This window comes from Pseudophryne corroboree, chromosome 6, assembly GCF_028390025.1.
Source record: "Pseudophryne corroboree isolate aPseCor3 chromosome 6, aPseCor3.hap2, whole genome shotgun sequence".
In the NCBI taxonomy this organism is placed as follows: domain Eukaryota; kingdom Metazoa; phylum Chordata; class Amphibia; order Anura; family Myobatrachidae; genus Pseudophryne; species Pseudophryne corroboree.
Genome location: NC_086449.1, coordinates 622,113,490 through 622,131,174, shown reverse-complemented (window position 1 = coordinate 622,131,174; position 17,685 = coordinate 622,113,490). Strand labels below are relative to the sequence as shown.

At 42.4% G+C, this 17,685-nt stretch overlaps 1 protein-coding gene, 1 long non-coding RNA gene and 2 pseudogenes across 5 annotated transcripts in view; 2 read left to right on the top strand and 2 right to left on the bottom strand.

Moving 5' to 3' along the window:
• The window catches only part of PPP2R2B (protein phosphatase 2 regulatory subunit Bbeta), a 521,527-nt gene that overhangs the window by 343,025 nt on the left and 160,817 nt on the right, over positions 1 to 17,685 (bottom strand). The gene's annotated exons all lie outside the window — the stretch shown is intronic.
• LOC134937456 (5S ribosomal RNA) lies at positions 3,631 to 3,749 on the bottom strand (annotated as a pseudogene).
• Positions 4,763 to 17,685, top strand: part of LOC134933132 (uncharacterized) — a 137,623-nt gene continuing 124,700 nt past the window's right edge. For all 3 annotated transcript variants that reach the window (XR_010179620.1, XR_010179619.1, XR_010179618.1), the window contains exon 1: positions 4,763 to 4,990. This is a non-coding gene — a long non-coding RNA (uncharacterized LOC134933132). The remainder of the gene's footprint in view (positions 4,991 to 17,685) is intronic.
• On the top strand, positions 6,062 to 6,180 carry LOC134937455 (5S ribosomal RNA; annotated as a pseudogene).

Here is a 17,685-nt window from a genome sequence, read left to right as displayed (position 1 = left end):
AATTACAAAAAAAATAAAAATAAATGTATATATATTTATATTCTTCTGATAAACTATAGGGCTAAAGCAGCTATATGTTGTAGACAAAAACGAAATCACCAAAGTGGTGCCAATTTTTTTAAAAAAAATTTTAAGAAGTCAACGCAGCAATTGGCATTTATCAGCAGTTTTGTGGTGTATTAAATATTGTATGTAATACATGCAAGCTACAATGCTATAGTCAACTTGTTTCCAACTGGGTTTACGTGAAATGTTTAATCGGAGCTCCGATATATTTAATTAAAATCTAGAGCCCCTTTTATTCAATTTGTCCCACAGCTCCTTTCAATGTTCACATGATAATCATCTTTTTACAGAAACTCTACAATGTCTACATGCACTTTTTTTTATTTTAATGAAAAAAATAAGTATTATTATTCTAGACTAGGAATATTAGCTGTATGACTCTGGGTATAATCTCACCCACTCACAACTGCCATATGGCATAAAGATGGTTCTATAAAAAGGAGAGACTTGATTCAAGCGAAGACAATTTTGTACAGCTTGTCACCATGGCAACCTTTTTTGGAAGCCTTAGCTACCAGAGACCTCTTTTATTCGGGTCTGTCAAGTCATTAACTGCTGCCATAAACTCACACCAAGGGGTGTTGGGGTAGGAGGAACAAATGTAACATAATATTATTTGATGCAGAAGATAATCCAGTTTCTACAGTCATTTTATAGATTTTTAAAAACCTTATACTAAATATTAACAATGTATAGTCCATTTCTGTTTGCATATAAATGGAGAAAAGTCCATGTACAAACTTAATTTAGCTTGCAGGTGCAATGCTTTTCTCTAATCATATATACATACTTGCAGAATGAAAAGAATAGAAAAACCTAAAAAGGATTCTTACACTGCGCTTTTCATTCAGGGGCCAATTTAATTAAAAGTTGCAATATTTAATTGATAATATAAATAAATAACATGGACTGAGTCAGCAGAAATGGATGTGGTATGTTATATGCCAGTAATTATGTCCAGTAGGAATTAAGTGGGTAACAACTCGCTGGTGGATAAAATCAGGGCTGGCATAGCCTGGGGGAGGGGGAGAATACTTCGAGGCACCCCTACCGCCTTCTTTTCGTCTCTGCCAATTACTAATTCTCAGCAGTACTTAACAATGGGGTGGGCAATATGAAACCCTCCAGCTGAATGGTGACAGGGCATGCTGGAATGTGTAGTCCCACAGTAGCTGGAGGGCTGCTTATTGCCCACTCTGACTTAACATCTCGTTGTGGCAGACACCCTCTGTTGTGCATCTCAGTGTTCCTCCCCCACGGACAATGCGTCTTTCTCCTTGGTGCTCGCCCAGTGTTTAGGGTCACGTTTCATAACATTGGGAGTAGAATATCAGAGGTAGGCTCTAATAAAGGACACGGTTTACACGGAGTATTGAAGATTTAAAGGCAAAAATGCGGCAACATTTTCTGGGTTAACACATTGTTGCAGAGGAATTATTGTAAAAGCTGAACCCTAGTATCTTCTAAACACTGCTATTGAGGGCACTTTTGATGTTTGGAGAGTTGATCAGATGTGGTTGGGAATTTCATAGTTGGGCTTAGGCACAACAAGAGAGTGTGGGCGGCCTCTGTGCAGTCTCCGTCCGGGACCCCTCCGCTCTAGCCTTCATTGTAAAAGACTGTGGGCACCAGAGTCACTAGGGATTGCTGCCGCGGAACTCTGAAGAGTACATTTAAAAATAAAAATGGGGGCAGGGTGTGCGGTGTGGGCCCCGTGTGCACCACACACAGTGCACCCATTAGATATATGCCGGTGCAGTTGGGTAAGACGTCTTGTTAGCGGGAATAGCGGGAATAACCGACGTTAAAAATGATTCCTGACCTAGAGTCCCCCTTCCTATTCTGAAGGCTTAAAACGTTTCTGAAAGTGTTGGATGGGGAGGACACATCTTATATACAGTTTAATATATAAACTACCGACCACCCAACCCTACAGAAGAACATACATGCCAAGCTACTCTACAGTAGCGCAGTGTGTACAGGGTTCAAGCTGGGTGCACACTACTTGGTTAATCAGAAGCGATTAATCCTATCAGCCGAGTGATCAGTAATGTGTACCCAGCTTAAGTCTGCATTGGCACATATTCTCTTTGTGGGCACTCAAGTTTGAACAACTTACACACGAGAAGATAAAAGCACAATAAAGATAAAGACGTGCATATCATCCAATGTGTATGCATGATAAAGATAAAGATGCACGCTCATGTGGGTCTTTATCTTTATTAACTGAATATGAAGTCCAATTTAGGCTATATATTTCATGACTGCATGTTCAGGGATGGGAGGGGTGACGTCACTGAACGATATCTTTCACTGTATCGTTCAGTGTGTATGCTCCTTTATTGTTCATTCTGATGCTGGAGCCATTTCAAGGGAAATCTTTGTCTTTGAGGTAAAATCTTCTCGTGTCTATGCCCCTTTATTAGATCCTGCATAAATTCAGAGATAGCAGCAGCCTTTCAGCTTTCTTTACTCTCAGTTATATAATTTGCGAGATTCTGAGGAAAATGGGTCTGTTGCTGCACGAAAGGCCTCCATCACGGAGTACTTAAGAGAAGTCAATTTCCCGTCTCTCACGACAGAAGAAGCAGAGTCTCCAGAGGCCCCCTTCACTCTTTTAGAACTTGAAGAAGCAATGAAATCTACCCCTAATGGTAAGAGTCCTGGCCCCTGACGACTTATACAGGATGTTTGGAGATGTTTTGTCTCCATTGATGCTTAGAGCCTTTAATCAGTTTTCGGACCAGACCCCTTTTTCTCCTCAATCTTTGCTTGTCACATCTCGGTTATTCCCAAGGAAGGTAAGGACCAGTTACAAACCCATCTCTCTATTGAACATCGACTTGAAGCTCTTTGCTAAATTAAGGGCGAACCGCTTGAAGTTTTTTCTCCCAAATTTAATACACACTGACCAGATAGGTTTTATTCCTGGTCGAGAGGCCAGGGACAATACCACGAACATTCTGGACTTAATTCATTGCGCCTCAACTTGCAAATCTCCCTCTATTTTACTGTCATCCGATGCAGAAAAGGCGTTCGATAGAGTAGACTGGGATTTCTTATTAGGGGTGCTGGAGCATCTGGGCTTGCAAGAAAGGATTTACAGAAGACTCTTGTGTGGGTGCACTCTTGTTTATATTGGTTAGTATGAAAGTATTAAAACATAACTTTTATTAGCTCATTACTCTAAGAAAAAATCCACACTTATATAATCCACCACAATTCTTAAAATTAAGGAAATGTAAACATTTTTTAGAAAATTGGAAATGTTCTGGTTAGTCTATATTAGTAGACTTCAGGAGGGATGTAGACACTCTGGTTCTACATCCTATTCCTATCCCACCAGCACAAGCTCAGCTTGTATTAATAAGACCTCCAAGGGTCATTGAACCGAATTGATGTCAAAAGATATGGATCCTAATTAGTATTGACCAATTTAGGATCTATTATGAGTAAGGGGAGACGGTACTTAGAAAAAATGACACAGATCAGAAGAATAAACAAAGGAAATGATTCAGGGAGAATGTGGTGATCCTGCTGTTGGCTAAGAGTCGAGGAGGTCACGAATTACAACACTGAGTATTCTCTGGGGGTCACCCTCTCAGATACTGACCCAGCCCACCACCGTTTTGCTTCCAAGATCGGACGAGATCGGGCTCTATCGGTGGGGTATGGTAGTAATTTCTTGGGCCTGCTATAGCCGACTCACCAATGAGAGTGCACCTAAGGAAGATTTTAGAAAGAGAAACAGAAAACGGGGCGGATCTGCTGTCTATGTTAGGCACAGGGTAACCTGTGAATCATGGATGGATGAGAGTCCGCAGATATATGCAGAAGAGAAAAGAAAAGGAAAAAACTGAATGGAGGTTGAGTCAAATATCAGCTTGGTATCAGAGCCAAAATAGAATCAAAATTAGGAATGATTGGGCAAAAGCCCCATTAACTGACGGTTTTTCTTAAATTATCACTTATCAAGAACCAACAGTTTAATTGGTCATTGCACCATTCCACTCAGCCGACACTGTTAATTCCTGATATGGAACACAGGCTATATCTAATACTAGGTATCGCAAAACCCAGACCTATACCTAAGCTCTGGTGTACAACTGTCCCAACTAATAATCCTTCAGTCGGCAGCAACATATTTAACAGACTGGCCCGGGGAAGCTCCAATACAGTCCCATATGCGGATCAGATCAGACGCCCTGAATACGCTCGGTTGCCGAGCGACAGGACGCCCTAACCCCGATGGTCCATCTGATTCTCCGAGGAAGGTGATGCCATCCACAGTAGCTAGGACGTCTTGTATCCTAGCAACATGACGCCTGAATCCCGGACATGACGTTACGCGGCTGGGCCCGGGATACAATCTGAGAAATATATAATTAGTTATCCCTGCGGCCCTAGTGTGTCAACCCACTATGCTAATGAGGTTATTAACTAATTTATTAATAGTTTGGGGGCTTTAATACAGTCCAACTTGCTTGGTATATAGAACGTCACGTGTACACTCGGTTGCCGAGCAACAGTACGCTCCAACCCCGACGGCCTATCCGATTTCTGGAAGAAGATTACGTCACCTAAAACATTCGAGGACGTCCTGTATCCTAGCAACATGACACCGGAATTAACTGCCGGACATGACGGTACGCAACAGGGCTCAGGACATATAAGTATCTAAAAAAGGTAAAGCGGTCATCCCTGCGGCCAGAATATATTAAACTACTGTATGAATGATGACACCAATAGAGAGTTTATCTACACTCCTTCCCTTCTCCTCGTCTGTCTCTTTACTTAAGCAGGAGGTATAGGTTGCCTAGCAACTTGATTAAATCCACCACTTCCGCTGAGCACAGCGGAAGTCTGACGATGATTACAAGCTAATGAGCACATCGCAGCCTTTGCTTATTAACTAATTATACAGGTATTTAAACCTCAGACACACTTCAGAGCAGCAGCAGTGGAAGTGAACAAGCCCGCAGGACGGGTGAAACGCGTTTTCCAGCATGACCTTCCCCATTCCAGCATGACTTCCAGCATGACCTTCCCCATTCCAGCATGACCTACTTCAGTATTCCAGTACAAATCACTACAACACGAACCGAGGACCTGGGGAGTACATCCTGCATTTTGCAACCTAGTGACTGACCCAGGGACCTGGGCAGGGACCGGTACCCTTTTGTGCTTTTTGTTTCCTGTTTTCCTCTTTTGCTTTTGGGATTTTGTCTCTAATGCTTTTCTTATTTTGAGTCCATGCAGCAACCTGGCATGTCTTTGTTCTTTACCCTAATTAGGGCATCCCAGGGATCTGGGCAGTGACTGTTACTTCTAACAATTTTCTACCAATCCTTTGTCACAGCATCATAATTACTATAATTATCACAAATTCCATTGTCATTTTATAATTCTCTTTGAATAATACCGAAGAGAGAACAATAGCAATATGTAGCCAATTATATGTAGCCACTTAGTATCTGCAGGGGCTTGTCTACCCCCCTTACCTGGTATACTGTTAACAGGAGTATTTTCTAACATACCCTAAATTGTGAATTATCCTAACGTCTTTATACCATACCTTATGTTCCAGGGATCTAGGCAGGATTATCACACCAATACCTCTCTTAAATAATCTATCAGTTGTGCTGTAAGCTACACACTGTTTTTTTCCAGATATCTTTGCAGCATATGTGTTAATAAGTACAACAACAGGTACCCTTCTGGGCCTGTGCACCAACCCTCAGTTAATGGGGCTTTTGCCCAATCATTCCTAATTTTGATTCTATTTTGGCTCTGATACCAAGCTGATATTTGACTCAACCTCCATTCAGTTTTTTCCTTTTCTTTTCTCTTCTGCATATATCTGCGGACTCTCATCCATGATTCACAGGTTACCCTGTGCCTAACAGACAGCAGATCCGCCCCGTTTTCTGTTTCTCTTTCTAAAATCTTCCTTAGGTGCACTCTCATTGGTGAGTCGGCTATAGCAGGCCCAAGAAATTACTACCATACCCCACCGATAGAGCCCGATCTCGTCCGATCTTGGAAGCAAAACGGTGGTGGGCTGGGTCAGTATCTGAGAGGGTGACCCCCAGAGAATACTCAGTGTTGTAATTCGTGACCTCCTCGACTCTTAGCCAACAGCAGGATCACCACATTCTCCCTGAATCATTTCCTTTGTTTATTCTTCTGATCTGTGTCATTTTTTCTAAGTACCGTCTCCCCTTACTCATAATAGATCCTAAATTGGTCAATACTAATTAGGATCCATATCTTTTGACATCAATTCGGTTCAATGACCCTTGGAGGTCTTATTAATACAAGCTAAGCTTGTGCTGGTGGGATAGGAATAGGATGTAGAACCAGAGTGTCTACATCCCTCCTGAAGTCTACTAATATAGACTAACCAGAACATTTCCAATTTTCTAAAAAATGTTTACATTTCCTTAATTTTAAGAATTGTGGTGGATTATATAAGTGTGGATTTTTTCTTAGAGTAATGAGCTAATAAAAGTTATGTTTTAATACTTTCATACTAACCAATATAAACAAGAGTGCACCCACACAAGAGTCTTCTGTAAATCCTTTCTTCCCAGTTGTTTCCGACTCTGGGTGCACCACCAGACTTATCAATCAAAATACGAATTATTCGTACATATCATATGTTATTCTGGTACTTTATCATTATTATTATCACTACTTTTTCTGTACCTTCAGAAAACTGGTGCGGAATCACGTCTACCTTGTGGCATCTGGGCTTGCGGCAGGTGGGCTTCCAGAGAATTTGGGCTTTGTACTATTGACCCTCAGCCCATGTCTGTATAAATGGAGGGTTTGTCGGATCCGTTTTGGATTCAGAATGGCACTCGGTAGGGCTGTCTCTTGTCGCCACTTATTTTCATACCATGTATGGAGGTCCTGGCGAGGGCCATTCATCTAAATAATAATATCACAGGGTTGGCTCTGTTCGCGGACAGCCTCCTAGCTGATGTATCCAACCCCTTGACCTGTATACCAAATCTCCTTAAGAAATTTAAACGATTTGGAGCCATCTCAAATTTTAAAGTTAATCTAACCAAATCTATAGCAATGAACTTAACATTGGACCAGATGGCATCCTTCACAACTAAAATATTTAGGAGTGATTTTGCATAAAACCCTCTCCCAAGTTTATCACTCTAAGGGGGTCATTCCAACCTGTTTGCACGCTGCCGGTTTTTTGCGCGATCAGGTCACTACTGCGCATGCACTGCAATGCGCAGACACGTCGTACGGGTACAAAACGGATCGTTGCTAAGCGATGGATTTAACGAAGAATCCATTCGCACATCCGATCGCAAGGAGATTGACAGGAAGGCGTTTATGGGTGTCAACTAACCGCTTTCTGGGAGTGTTTGGAAAAACGCAGGCATGTCCAAGCGTTTGCAGGGCGAGTGTCTGACGTCAATTCCGGGACCAGACAGGCTGAAGTGATCGCAAGGGATAAGTAAGTTCAGACCTACTCAGAAACTGCACAAAATGTTTCTGCACTGCTCGGCTGCACAGGTGTTCACACACTTGCAAAGTGAAAATACACTCCCCTATAGGCGGCAACTATCTGATCGCAGCGTTGCAAAAAGTAGCTAGCGAGCGATCAACTCTGAATGAACCCCTAACTTTCCCCCATTTCTAGCTAAACTCCATTCTGATCTCACCAATCGGGGCGGGAAGAAAAATGTCATGGATAGGTAGAGCGGGAGTTATTAAGATTAATATTTTACCTAGAATTCTGTACCTTTTACAAACTTTACCCGTTGCTATTCCCCGGTCCTGGTTTATCGCATTGCAGCGAAATATCATGGATTTTATATGGGCAGGGTGTAAACCTAGGTTTAAGCAAGATACTTTTCAGATGTAACATCAGGGGGAGCTCCAATTGCCACACTTTCTCTCCTATTATCATGCTGTACTCCTTACTAGAGTCATGGAGTGGAGTCGCGAGTTTAATAGAAAATAGTGGGTGGATATTGAACTAGCCTCGCTCCCCTCTATCCACTCGGACTCCCCTTGGCACTCTAAAATCCCCCTTGTCTTGAACCCGCTTGCTAGAACCACTTTTACATGCTGACGTCGCTTGCGTGCCCAACATTTTTTTTTCACCGCCTCCTTCCCCACTCACGCCATTATTTAGGAATCCTGCATTCCTGACAGGTTACCAGTCCTAGTCGTTCCAGCTCTGACGAGATAGAGGTTTATGGAGAGCGGATCAGCTGCTAGACTCATCAGGCATAGTGAGCTTTCCTGAGTTGCAGGCTAAATGTGATCTGCCAAACAAGGAAATTTGGAGATACCTTCAGATTGAAAAACATTTTCTTGCGAGTCTATATTCTCCTGTGAACGGTAGATGGGCTGTGACTTTGTTTGAACAATTGTGTCTTTCCCAAACTTCTCCGCGCCACACCCTATCTACATTCTACAAATTGATAATAGATCGGAGATTCTCCTCAACCTAAATTTGTTAAAGATTGGGTTAGGAATCGGATTTTACGGGTTTGATAGTTGAAAATGACTGAGAAGGTATTTTCAGTAATACTTTCTCATTCCCTGTCAATGTTCTGGTGCTGGAAACACATTACAAAGTACTCACACGTTGGTACCGCTGTCCAAATACACTAGGTAAAATGTATCCTGAGGTCTTCAATACATTTTGGAGATGCAAGGTGGCAGTTGGCACCCATTTACATATCTGGTGGGAGTGTTCCCTCCTTCAGCCTTATTGGCGCAAAGTTGTAGAAGTGGCTAACATAATTCTTGGCGAAGACCTGCCTTTTTATCCCAGCTTCTGGCTTTTAAATCTTACATGCAGGCAAGACCTTAATTTAAGAAAAGGTTACTCCGCCATATCCTTAGCGCCTCTAAGGTGATTATCCCTGTGCATTGGAAGTCAGATGTGGTCCCCTGTATGAAGTAGTGGAGCGCCCGCTTAGAATATTATATGGCAATGGATGACCTTATCAGCATTAGAAGTGAAAACTCAATCCTTTACGGCTACCTGGTATCCTTGGCTGGCAGACTGTATAAAGAATTAGGCCATTACCCTTACGAGGTGGGATGAGAGAACCTGTGTCTTCTTTTTCCTTACTTCCTTTTCTGAATACTCTATATTTCCTTCTACTTATAATTCTTTTCTTTCTGTTTTTGATCAGTTATAAAGCTTCTGATTATTGTTATTTAAATTATATGCTTGAGATGTCTGGTTTACTTTATGAGTCACTGTATGTTCTATGTAGAGATTTGATTGTGTTTTGTTTGTTTTTTTCACTTTATATGCCTTGAAGAATTCATTTGTCTTTAATACATGCCTTTCACGATTTCTGTACCTGGACAAAAATTTTCAATAAATATTTAATTTGCAAAAAAATAAGATACTGTATAAATGCATTTTAGCAACCAAGTTGTGATGAGCACCAAATACCTTTTCCCTTTAGTACAGTGTTATTTTAAGAGCACTGCTTTTTAGATACAGTACATAAATAAATAAACTCAGTCAGGGCATGCGTACAGTGTCACATGACCCCATACATTATCTCTCTCACACACATATTCACAGTCTAACTAAAATGGATTTACCATTTGCTTTCATTTTGTAACAAATTGTGATTTATTTGGCTAGCATACTGGAGTATAAAAAATATATATAAATTTTAGTCAAACACAGGAAAACAGCTAAATAAATATATAAATAGTACAGGTTGAGTATCCCTTATCCAAAATGCTTGGGACCAGAAGTATTTTGGATATCGGATTTTTACGTATTTTGGAATAATTGCATACCATAATGAGATGTCCCGGCGATGGAACCCAAGTCTAAGCACAGAAAGCATTTATGTTTCATATACACAATTTTAGCAAATATGTTTAATAACTTAGTGCATTAAATAAAGTTTGTGTACATTCACAAAAAATCATTTATGTTTCATATACACCTTTTACACACACAGCCTGAAGAACATTTAACACAATATTTTGAATAATTTTGTGTGTTAAACAAAGTTTGTGTACATTGAGTCATCAGAAAACAAAGATTTCACTATCTCACTCAAAAAATTCCGTATTTCGGAATATTTGGATACGGGATACACGTATACCATATTTTGTTTTTCACTTTGCAATCTGAAAACACAAACAGATTGCTAATTTGTTTCTAAGAATGTTACATTCACAGTCATCCCTAATATGTATTATATGTACATACCCAAAGAATTTTCCGCATAGAAATTTGTGTTAGGGGGTTTTACTATTTTTTTCTCTGTGATTATCATTTATTTTGGGGGGGGGAGGTGGACAAACCTTTTAATACAAATAGCAGTGACATCACTGAAGTTAGAGCATTGGTCATTGAACTGCATTCTTCTGTACTGAAAACTACAAAAGCAATCTAACTTCTGTGTTACACAATATCATAGTAACATAGTTGTTTTGGTTGAAAAGAGGCAAAATGCCCATCGGGTTCAACCTGTATTCCGTGTTAAGCTGTGCACATTATAATGCACCAGCTGAAGTAATGGTTTCGTACCAATTGTCAACTATATTTCGTACAACTCCCAGATACTTAATGTCAATATATTAAATGCTATAGCCTTGGATACTTTTTTTCAGCTAGAAAACTGTCCAATCTGATTTTGAATGCATTTACAGAGTCCACCATTATTACATTCTCTGCCAGGGAGTTCCAAATCCTTATTGCCTTTGCTGTGAAGAACCCTTTCCTACGTTTTGTACGGAATTTTCTCTCCTCTAGCCTCAGCGAGTGCCCACGTGTCCTATACAGAGTTCTATTAATAAACAAATCCCCTGCTAACTCCTTGTATTCACCCTTTACATATTTGAAGATATTAATAATGTCTCCTCTTAGACACCTTCTCTCGTGCATACATATTTAACCTAGTAAGCCTTTCCTCGTACTCCAGTGTCTAACCCTTTAATCAGTTTAGTATCGCGCCCTTGAACTCTTTCAATTTCCCTAATATCATTTTTATAATATGGTGCCCAGAGCTGAACACAATATTCCAGGTGCGGACGTACCAATGATTTGTACAGCGACAGGATTATATCCTCGTCCCTCGTCTCAATACCCCGTTTTATGCAAGCAAGGACTTTACTTGATCACTAATGCTTTATTACTCTGTAAAATGTGTTTATTTATTTGCAGTTATTTATATAGCGCACACCTATTCCACAGCACTTTACAGAGAATATTTGGCCATTCACATCAGTCCCTGCCCCAGTGGAGCTTACAATCTATATTCCCTACCACATGTACACGCACACACATTCACGTTAGGGTTAATATGGTTTGGAGCCAATTAACCTACTAGCATAATTTTTGGATTGTGGGAAGAAACCGGAGTACCCAGAGGAAACCCACGCAAGCACGGAAATAGACTATACAAACTCCACACAGTTAGGTCCATAACGGGAATTGAACCCATGCCCTCAGTGTTGTGAGGCAATAATGCTAACCATTACACCATCCGTGCTGCCCCAACTAAAAAAAAAGACTGAACTGAAAAAGATAATAGAGCTGAGAAAAAAAAAAAAAAAAAAAAAAGGTTGCCAGTACTCTCCTAAAGTTACATGTTGATCCATTATTTATAATATCTTACACACCCTGGATAAGTGTTCAGATGCTTATTTTTAGTCATTTATGGAATTATTTAACAGATTGTATCTTTTAACTTTTAATTGTTAGAACTAAAACAAATAGTTACAAACAATTAAAAGTTACAAAAACAAAAGTGCCTGTTTTGTACACCAACAATAAAGCACTGAATGATACCAATACCCATAAATGTATTTCAGTATAGGTAAATATGTACCAGAAAGGTAATACAGTGTGTCTTTAGGTGTAATTAACAGAAATGTAACCATTTCTCTTTCTTTTTTTCTTGTAAGAGAAAACAGAGGTAAAAAATACATATTTACAACAGTACATCTGGAAAGTGTTCACATTGCTTCACTTTTTCCACATTTTGTTATGTTACAGCCTTATTCCAAACTGGAATAAATTCATTTTTTCCACTCAAAATGCTACACACAATGGGGCTAATTCAGACCTTTTCACCCGCTAGGGTTTTTCTTGCAGTCGTGCGTTCGCATAGTCACCGCCCATAGTGGAGTGTATATTCGCTTTGCAAGTGTGCAAACGCATGTGTAGCAGAGCTGTACAAACAGATTTTGTGCAGTCTCCGAGTAGCCCAGGACTTGCTCAGCCACTGCGAACACTTCAGCCTGTGTGGGACTGGAATTGATGGCAGGAACCCTCCCTACAAACACTTGGACACGCCTGCGTTTTTCCAAACACTCCTGACTAGGGCCCTTCTCCCCCGATCACTCAGTTTAGATGACCGGCCAGCTCTAGGAAGAATCCTGGTGGTTCCGAACTTTTTCCATTAACGGATGATGGAGGCCACTGTGCTCATTGGGACCTCCAAAGCAGCAGATATTTTTTTTGTACCCTTCCCCAGATATGTTTCTCGAGACGATCCTGTCTCGGAGGTCTACAGACAATTCCTTTGACTATATGTTTGGTTTGTGCTCAGACATGCACTGTCAAGTGTGGGACCTTATATAGACAGGTGTGTGCCTTTGCAAATCATGTACAATCAACTTTATTTACCACAGGTGGACTCCAATTAAACTGTAGGAACATCTCAAGGATGATCAGTGGAAACAGGATGCACCTGAGCTCAATTTTGAGCTTCATGGTAAAGGCTGCGAATACTTATGTACATGTGATTTCTTCGTTTTTTTTTCTTGAATAAATTTGCAAAAAATCTAAAAATAAAACTTGTTTCACGTTGTTATTATGGGCTATTGTGTGTAGAATTCTGAGGGAAAAAAATTTATTCCATTTTGGAATACAGCTGTAACATAACAAAATGTGGAAAAACACATACACACATTTCATTGTCATTTACTTTAAATCACACTTTTCTTCGCAAGTGATACCAAGGATTAGAACCTATGACCTATTACACTGGAAGCAGGCCCCTTACTGATGGAGCCTCCCTTAACTTTGCAGTTTCTCCGCCTAAATGGAGGTTTAGTCGCACCTAGGCTACATACTCTAGGTGCGACTAAACTACATACTCAGCATGCAATACACATCACCACCACTGGATGGCTAATGCTCCACTAATCCAGTATTTTAGAGCGAATAGCGGCAGATTGATCTACAAGCTCTGGCAAATGGTCAGTGACGACTGTAATGTTAAGGGGGGTCATTCTGACCCGTTCTTTCGCTGCGTTTTAATGCAGCAGAGCGAACGGGTCCCTGCTGCGCATGCGCCGGTGCCGTATTGCGCCAGAGCATGCCAGACGGCCGAAGGCCGTAGCAGGGATGTGATCGCCTCTGCCTGATTGACAGGCAGAGGCGATGGCTGGGCGGGAGGGGGCGGAACGGTGGCGTTTGGCCGCCGTTTCGTGGGTTTGGTCCGGCCAACGCAGGCGTGGCCGGACTGAATGGGGGGGAGGCCGCAGCGGCTGCGTGACATCACACGCAGCAGCTGCGGGCCGGGGAGCACGCTAAAGCTGCGCTGGCCGGGAGCTACTCTTGGAAGTGCAAAGGCATCGCCCTGTAATAGCATAAACAAACACCAATGGGAAGGGATCACTGCTTACAGTACATTTACACATGAGCTTGTTTATCCATCATGAGGCGTCATGCCCAAGTGATGAAATGTACTGCTTCCCATGCTAAGAGTCCCAGGTTCGATTCCCAAAGTACGAGTGCATGTTTGTTTTTTCCTGACACTTTAATATAATTTTTTTAATTTAAGCCCTCAGCTATGGAGCGAGTGACGACATCGGTTTTGCAAGAATCAGGGCAATGCTGAAGGATCGTCTCAATACCCTAATTATATTACACAGGAACAATAGGGATAAGCAAGCTCCATGCACATTACGATAAACCAGACTCAATCGCATAGCAAGTTGACAAAGTGGCTGCTGCCCGTGACCCTGCACCTCTTGGAAGCCCTCAGCTATGGAGCCAGCGACAGCATCAGTTTTGCAAGAGTCACGGCAATGCTGAAGGAGCGTCTCAATACCCTAGCTAAAAAATACACAGCGGCAATGAGGTGCCGTAGAATGAGCAAATAATAAATATAGTGTATACAGATGCATAAGAACATGTTTAAGATACAGTTTGGTCCATTGAAGTTAGGGTTACAGTACAGTATTGTATGTGAGCGGCCAAGTCCCATCTGCAGAAATTATTAATTCACCCCCCAAAAATTAACAAATAAATGAATCAATTATAATAGTCAAATGGTCAGTGACGAGTACTGTATACTGTACACACAGAATAATGGTCAGACGAAGAGAGTCTAAAAAAAAAAAAAAGTTTATACAGATGCAAATGAACGTGTGAAACACTTGTCCATTACAATGTTACTGCATGTGAGTGTCCAAGTCCTGTAGACAACAATAGATTAAAAATTAAAATATTCTTAGGGTCACGGGTTCGATTCCCAAAGTGCGAGTGCATGTTTATTTTTTCTGACACTTTATTAATTGTAATTTTTTTAAATCTATTGTAATATAGCTTCACATCTGCAGGGGTGTCTCATTCCGCTAGCTAAAATACACAGCGGCAATGAGGTCCCATAGATATATCAATAAATATAAATGGGTGTAGTATGGTATGCCGGCGGCCGGGCTCCCGGCGACCAGCATACCGGCGCCGGGAGCCTGACCACCGGCATACTGACAGCGTGGTGAGCGCAAATGAGCCCCTTGCGGGCACGGTGGCGTGCACGCTATTTTATTCTCCCTCCAGGGGGTTCGTGGACCCCCACGAGGGAGAAAAAGTGTCGGTATGTCGGCTGTCGGGATTCCAGCGCTGGTATACTGTGCGCCAGGATCCCGACAGTCGGCATACTGAAGACCACCCATATAAATAGTGTATCCTAATGCAACTAATTGTTCGAGTAACACAGTACTGTACTGTAGTTCATCGATGTTAGAGAATCTGTTGTACTGTATGAGAAGGGATCAATGCTACCATTTACACAAGAGATCGTGTCTCTATTAAAGCGACTGCAGTTCTCCATCTGATCTTCATTTACATACAGTACTGTGTTGTACATTTATTGTAAACTGACCTCCCTTTATGTCTATGAAATGAGCAGGCTCCCAGGGGGAGAAGTGGGATGGGGGAAGGTGGTGGCTAAATACCGTGATCCGCAATATGAGCATCCAAGTCCCGTAACAGCATTATCAAACACCAATGGGAAGGGTACAGTACAGCAGACAGCTTATGGTGACAGAACTCACTTATCCCCACCCATAGTCGCTGTGTATTTTAGATAGTGAAATGAGACACTCCTGCTGCATTGCCTTGATTCATGTAAAACCTGTGTGCATACAGTATTTCTATTGAATTTAAAGGTACAGTATTACAATAGAAAAAAAATAAGAATGTACTTACCGATAATTCTATTTCTCGTAGTCCGTAGTGGATGATGGGAACTCCGTAAGGACCATGGGGAATAGCGGCTCCGCAGGAGACTGGGCACAAAAGTAAAGCTTTAGGACTACCTGGTGTGCACTGGCTCCTCCCCCCATGACCCTCCTCCAAGCCTCAGTTAGGATACTGTGCCCGGACGAGCGTACACAATAAGGAAGGATTTATGAATCCCGGGTAAGACTCATACCAGCCACACCAATCACACCGTATAACCTGTGATCTGAACCCAGTTAACAGCATGATAACAGAGGAGCCTCTGGAAGGATGGCTCACAACAATAATAACCCAATTTTTGTAACAATAACTATGTACAAGTATTGCAGACAATCCGCACTTGGGATGGGCGCCCAGCATCCACTACGGACTACGAGAAATAGAATTATCGGTAAGTAAATTCTTATTTTCTCTGACGTCCTAGTGGATGCTGGGAACTCCGTAACGACCATGGGGATTATACCAAAGCTCCCAAACGGGCGGGAGAGTGCGGATGACTCTGCAGCACCGAATGAGAGAACTCCAGGTCCTCCTCAGCCAGGGTATCAAATTTGTAGAATTTAGCAAACGTGTTTGCCCCTGACCAAGTAGCTGCTCGGCAAAGGTGTAACGCCGAGACCCCTCGGGCAGCCGCCCAAGATGAGCCCACCTTCCTTGTGGAATGGGCTTTTACAGATTTTGGCTGTGGCAGGCCTGCCACAGAATGTGCAAGCTGAATTGTACTACAAATCCAACGAGCAATAGTCTGCTTAGAAGCAGGAGCACCCAGCTTGTTGGGTGCATACAGGATAAACAGCGAGTCAGATTTCCTGACTCCAGCCGTCCTGGAAACATATATTTTCAAGGCCCTGACTACGTCCAACAACTTGGAGTCATCCAAGTCACTAGTAGCCGCAGGTACCACAATAGGTTGGTTCAGATGAAACACTGAAACCACCTTAGGGAGAAAATGAGGACGAGTCCTCAATTCCGCCCTGTCTGAATGGAAGATCAGATAAGGGCTTTTACAGGATAAAGCCCGCCAATTCTGACACGCGCCTGGCCTAGGCCAGGGCCAACAACATGACCACTTTCCATGTGAGATATTTTAACTCCACAGATTCAAGTGGTTCAAACCAATGTGACTTTAGGAACCCCAAAACTACATTGAGATCCCCAAGGTGCCACTGGAGGCACAAAAGGAGGTTGTATATGCAGTACCCCTTTTACAAACGTCTGAACTTCAGGAACTGAAGCTAGTTCTTTCTGGAAGAAAATTGACAGGGCCGAAATTTGAACCTTAATGGACCCCAATTTTAGGCCCATAGACACTCCTGTTTACAGGAAATGCAGGAATCGACCTAGTTGAAATTCCTCCATCGGGGCCTTACTGGCCTCGCACCACGCAACATATTTTCGCCAAATGCGGTGATAATGCTTTGCGGTTACATCCTTCCTGGCTTGATCAGGGTAGGGATGACTTCATCCGGAATGCCTTTTTCCTTCAGGATTCGGCGGTCAACCGCCCTGCCGTCAAACGCAGCCGCGGTAAGTCTTGGAATAGACAGGGTCCTTGCTGGAGCAGGTCCCTTCTTAGAGGTAGAGGCCACGGGTCCTCCGTGAGCATCTCTTGAAGTTCCGGGTACCAAGTCCTTCTTGGCCAATCCGGAGCCACGAGTATAGTTCTTACTCCCCTCCGTCTTATAATTCTCAGTACTTTTGGTATGAGAGGAAGAGGAGGGAACACATACACTGACTGGTACCCCCACGGTGTTACCAGAGCGTCCACAGCTATTGCCTCAGGGTCCCTTGACCTGGCGCAATACCTGTCCAATTTTTTGTTTAGGCGGGACGCCATCATGTCCACCTTTGGTTTTTCCCAATGGTTTACAATCATGTGGAAGACTTCTGGGTGAAGTCCCCACTCTCCCGGGTGGAGGTCGTGCCTGCTGAGGAAGTCTGCTTCCCAGTTGTCCACTCCCGGAATAAACACTGCTGACAATGCTTTCACATGATTTTCGGCCCAGCGAAAAATCCTTGCAGCTTCTGCCATTGCCCTCCTGCTTCTTGTGCCGCCCTGTCTGTTTACGTGGGCGACCGCCGTGATGTTGTCCGACTGGATCAGCACCGGCTGACCT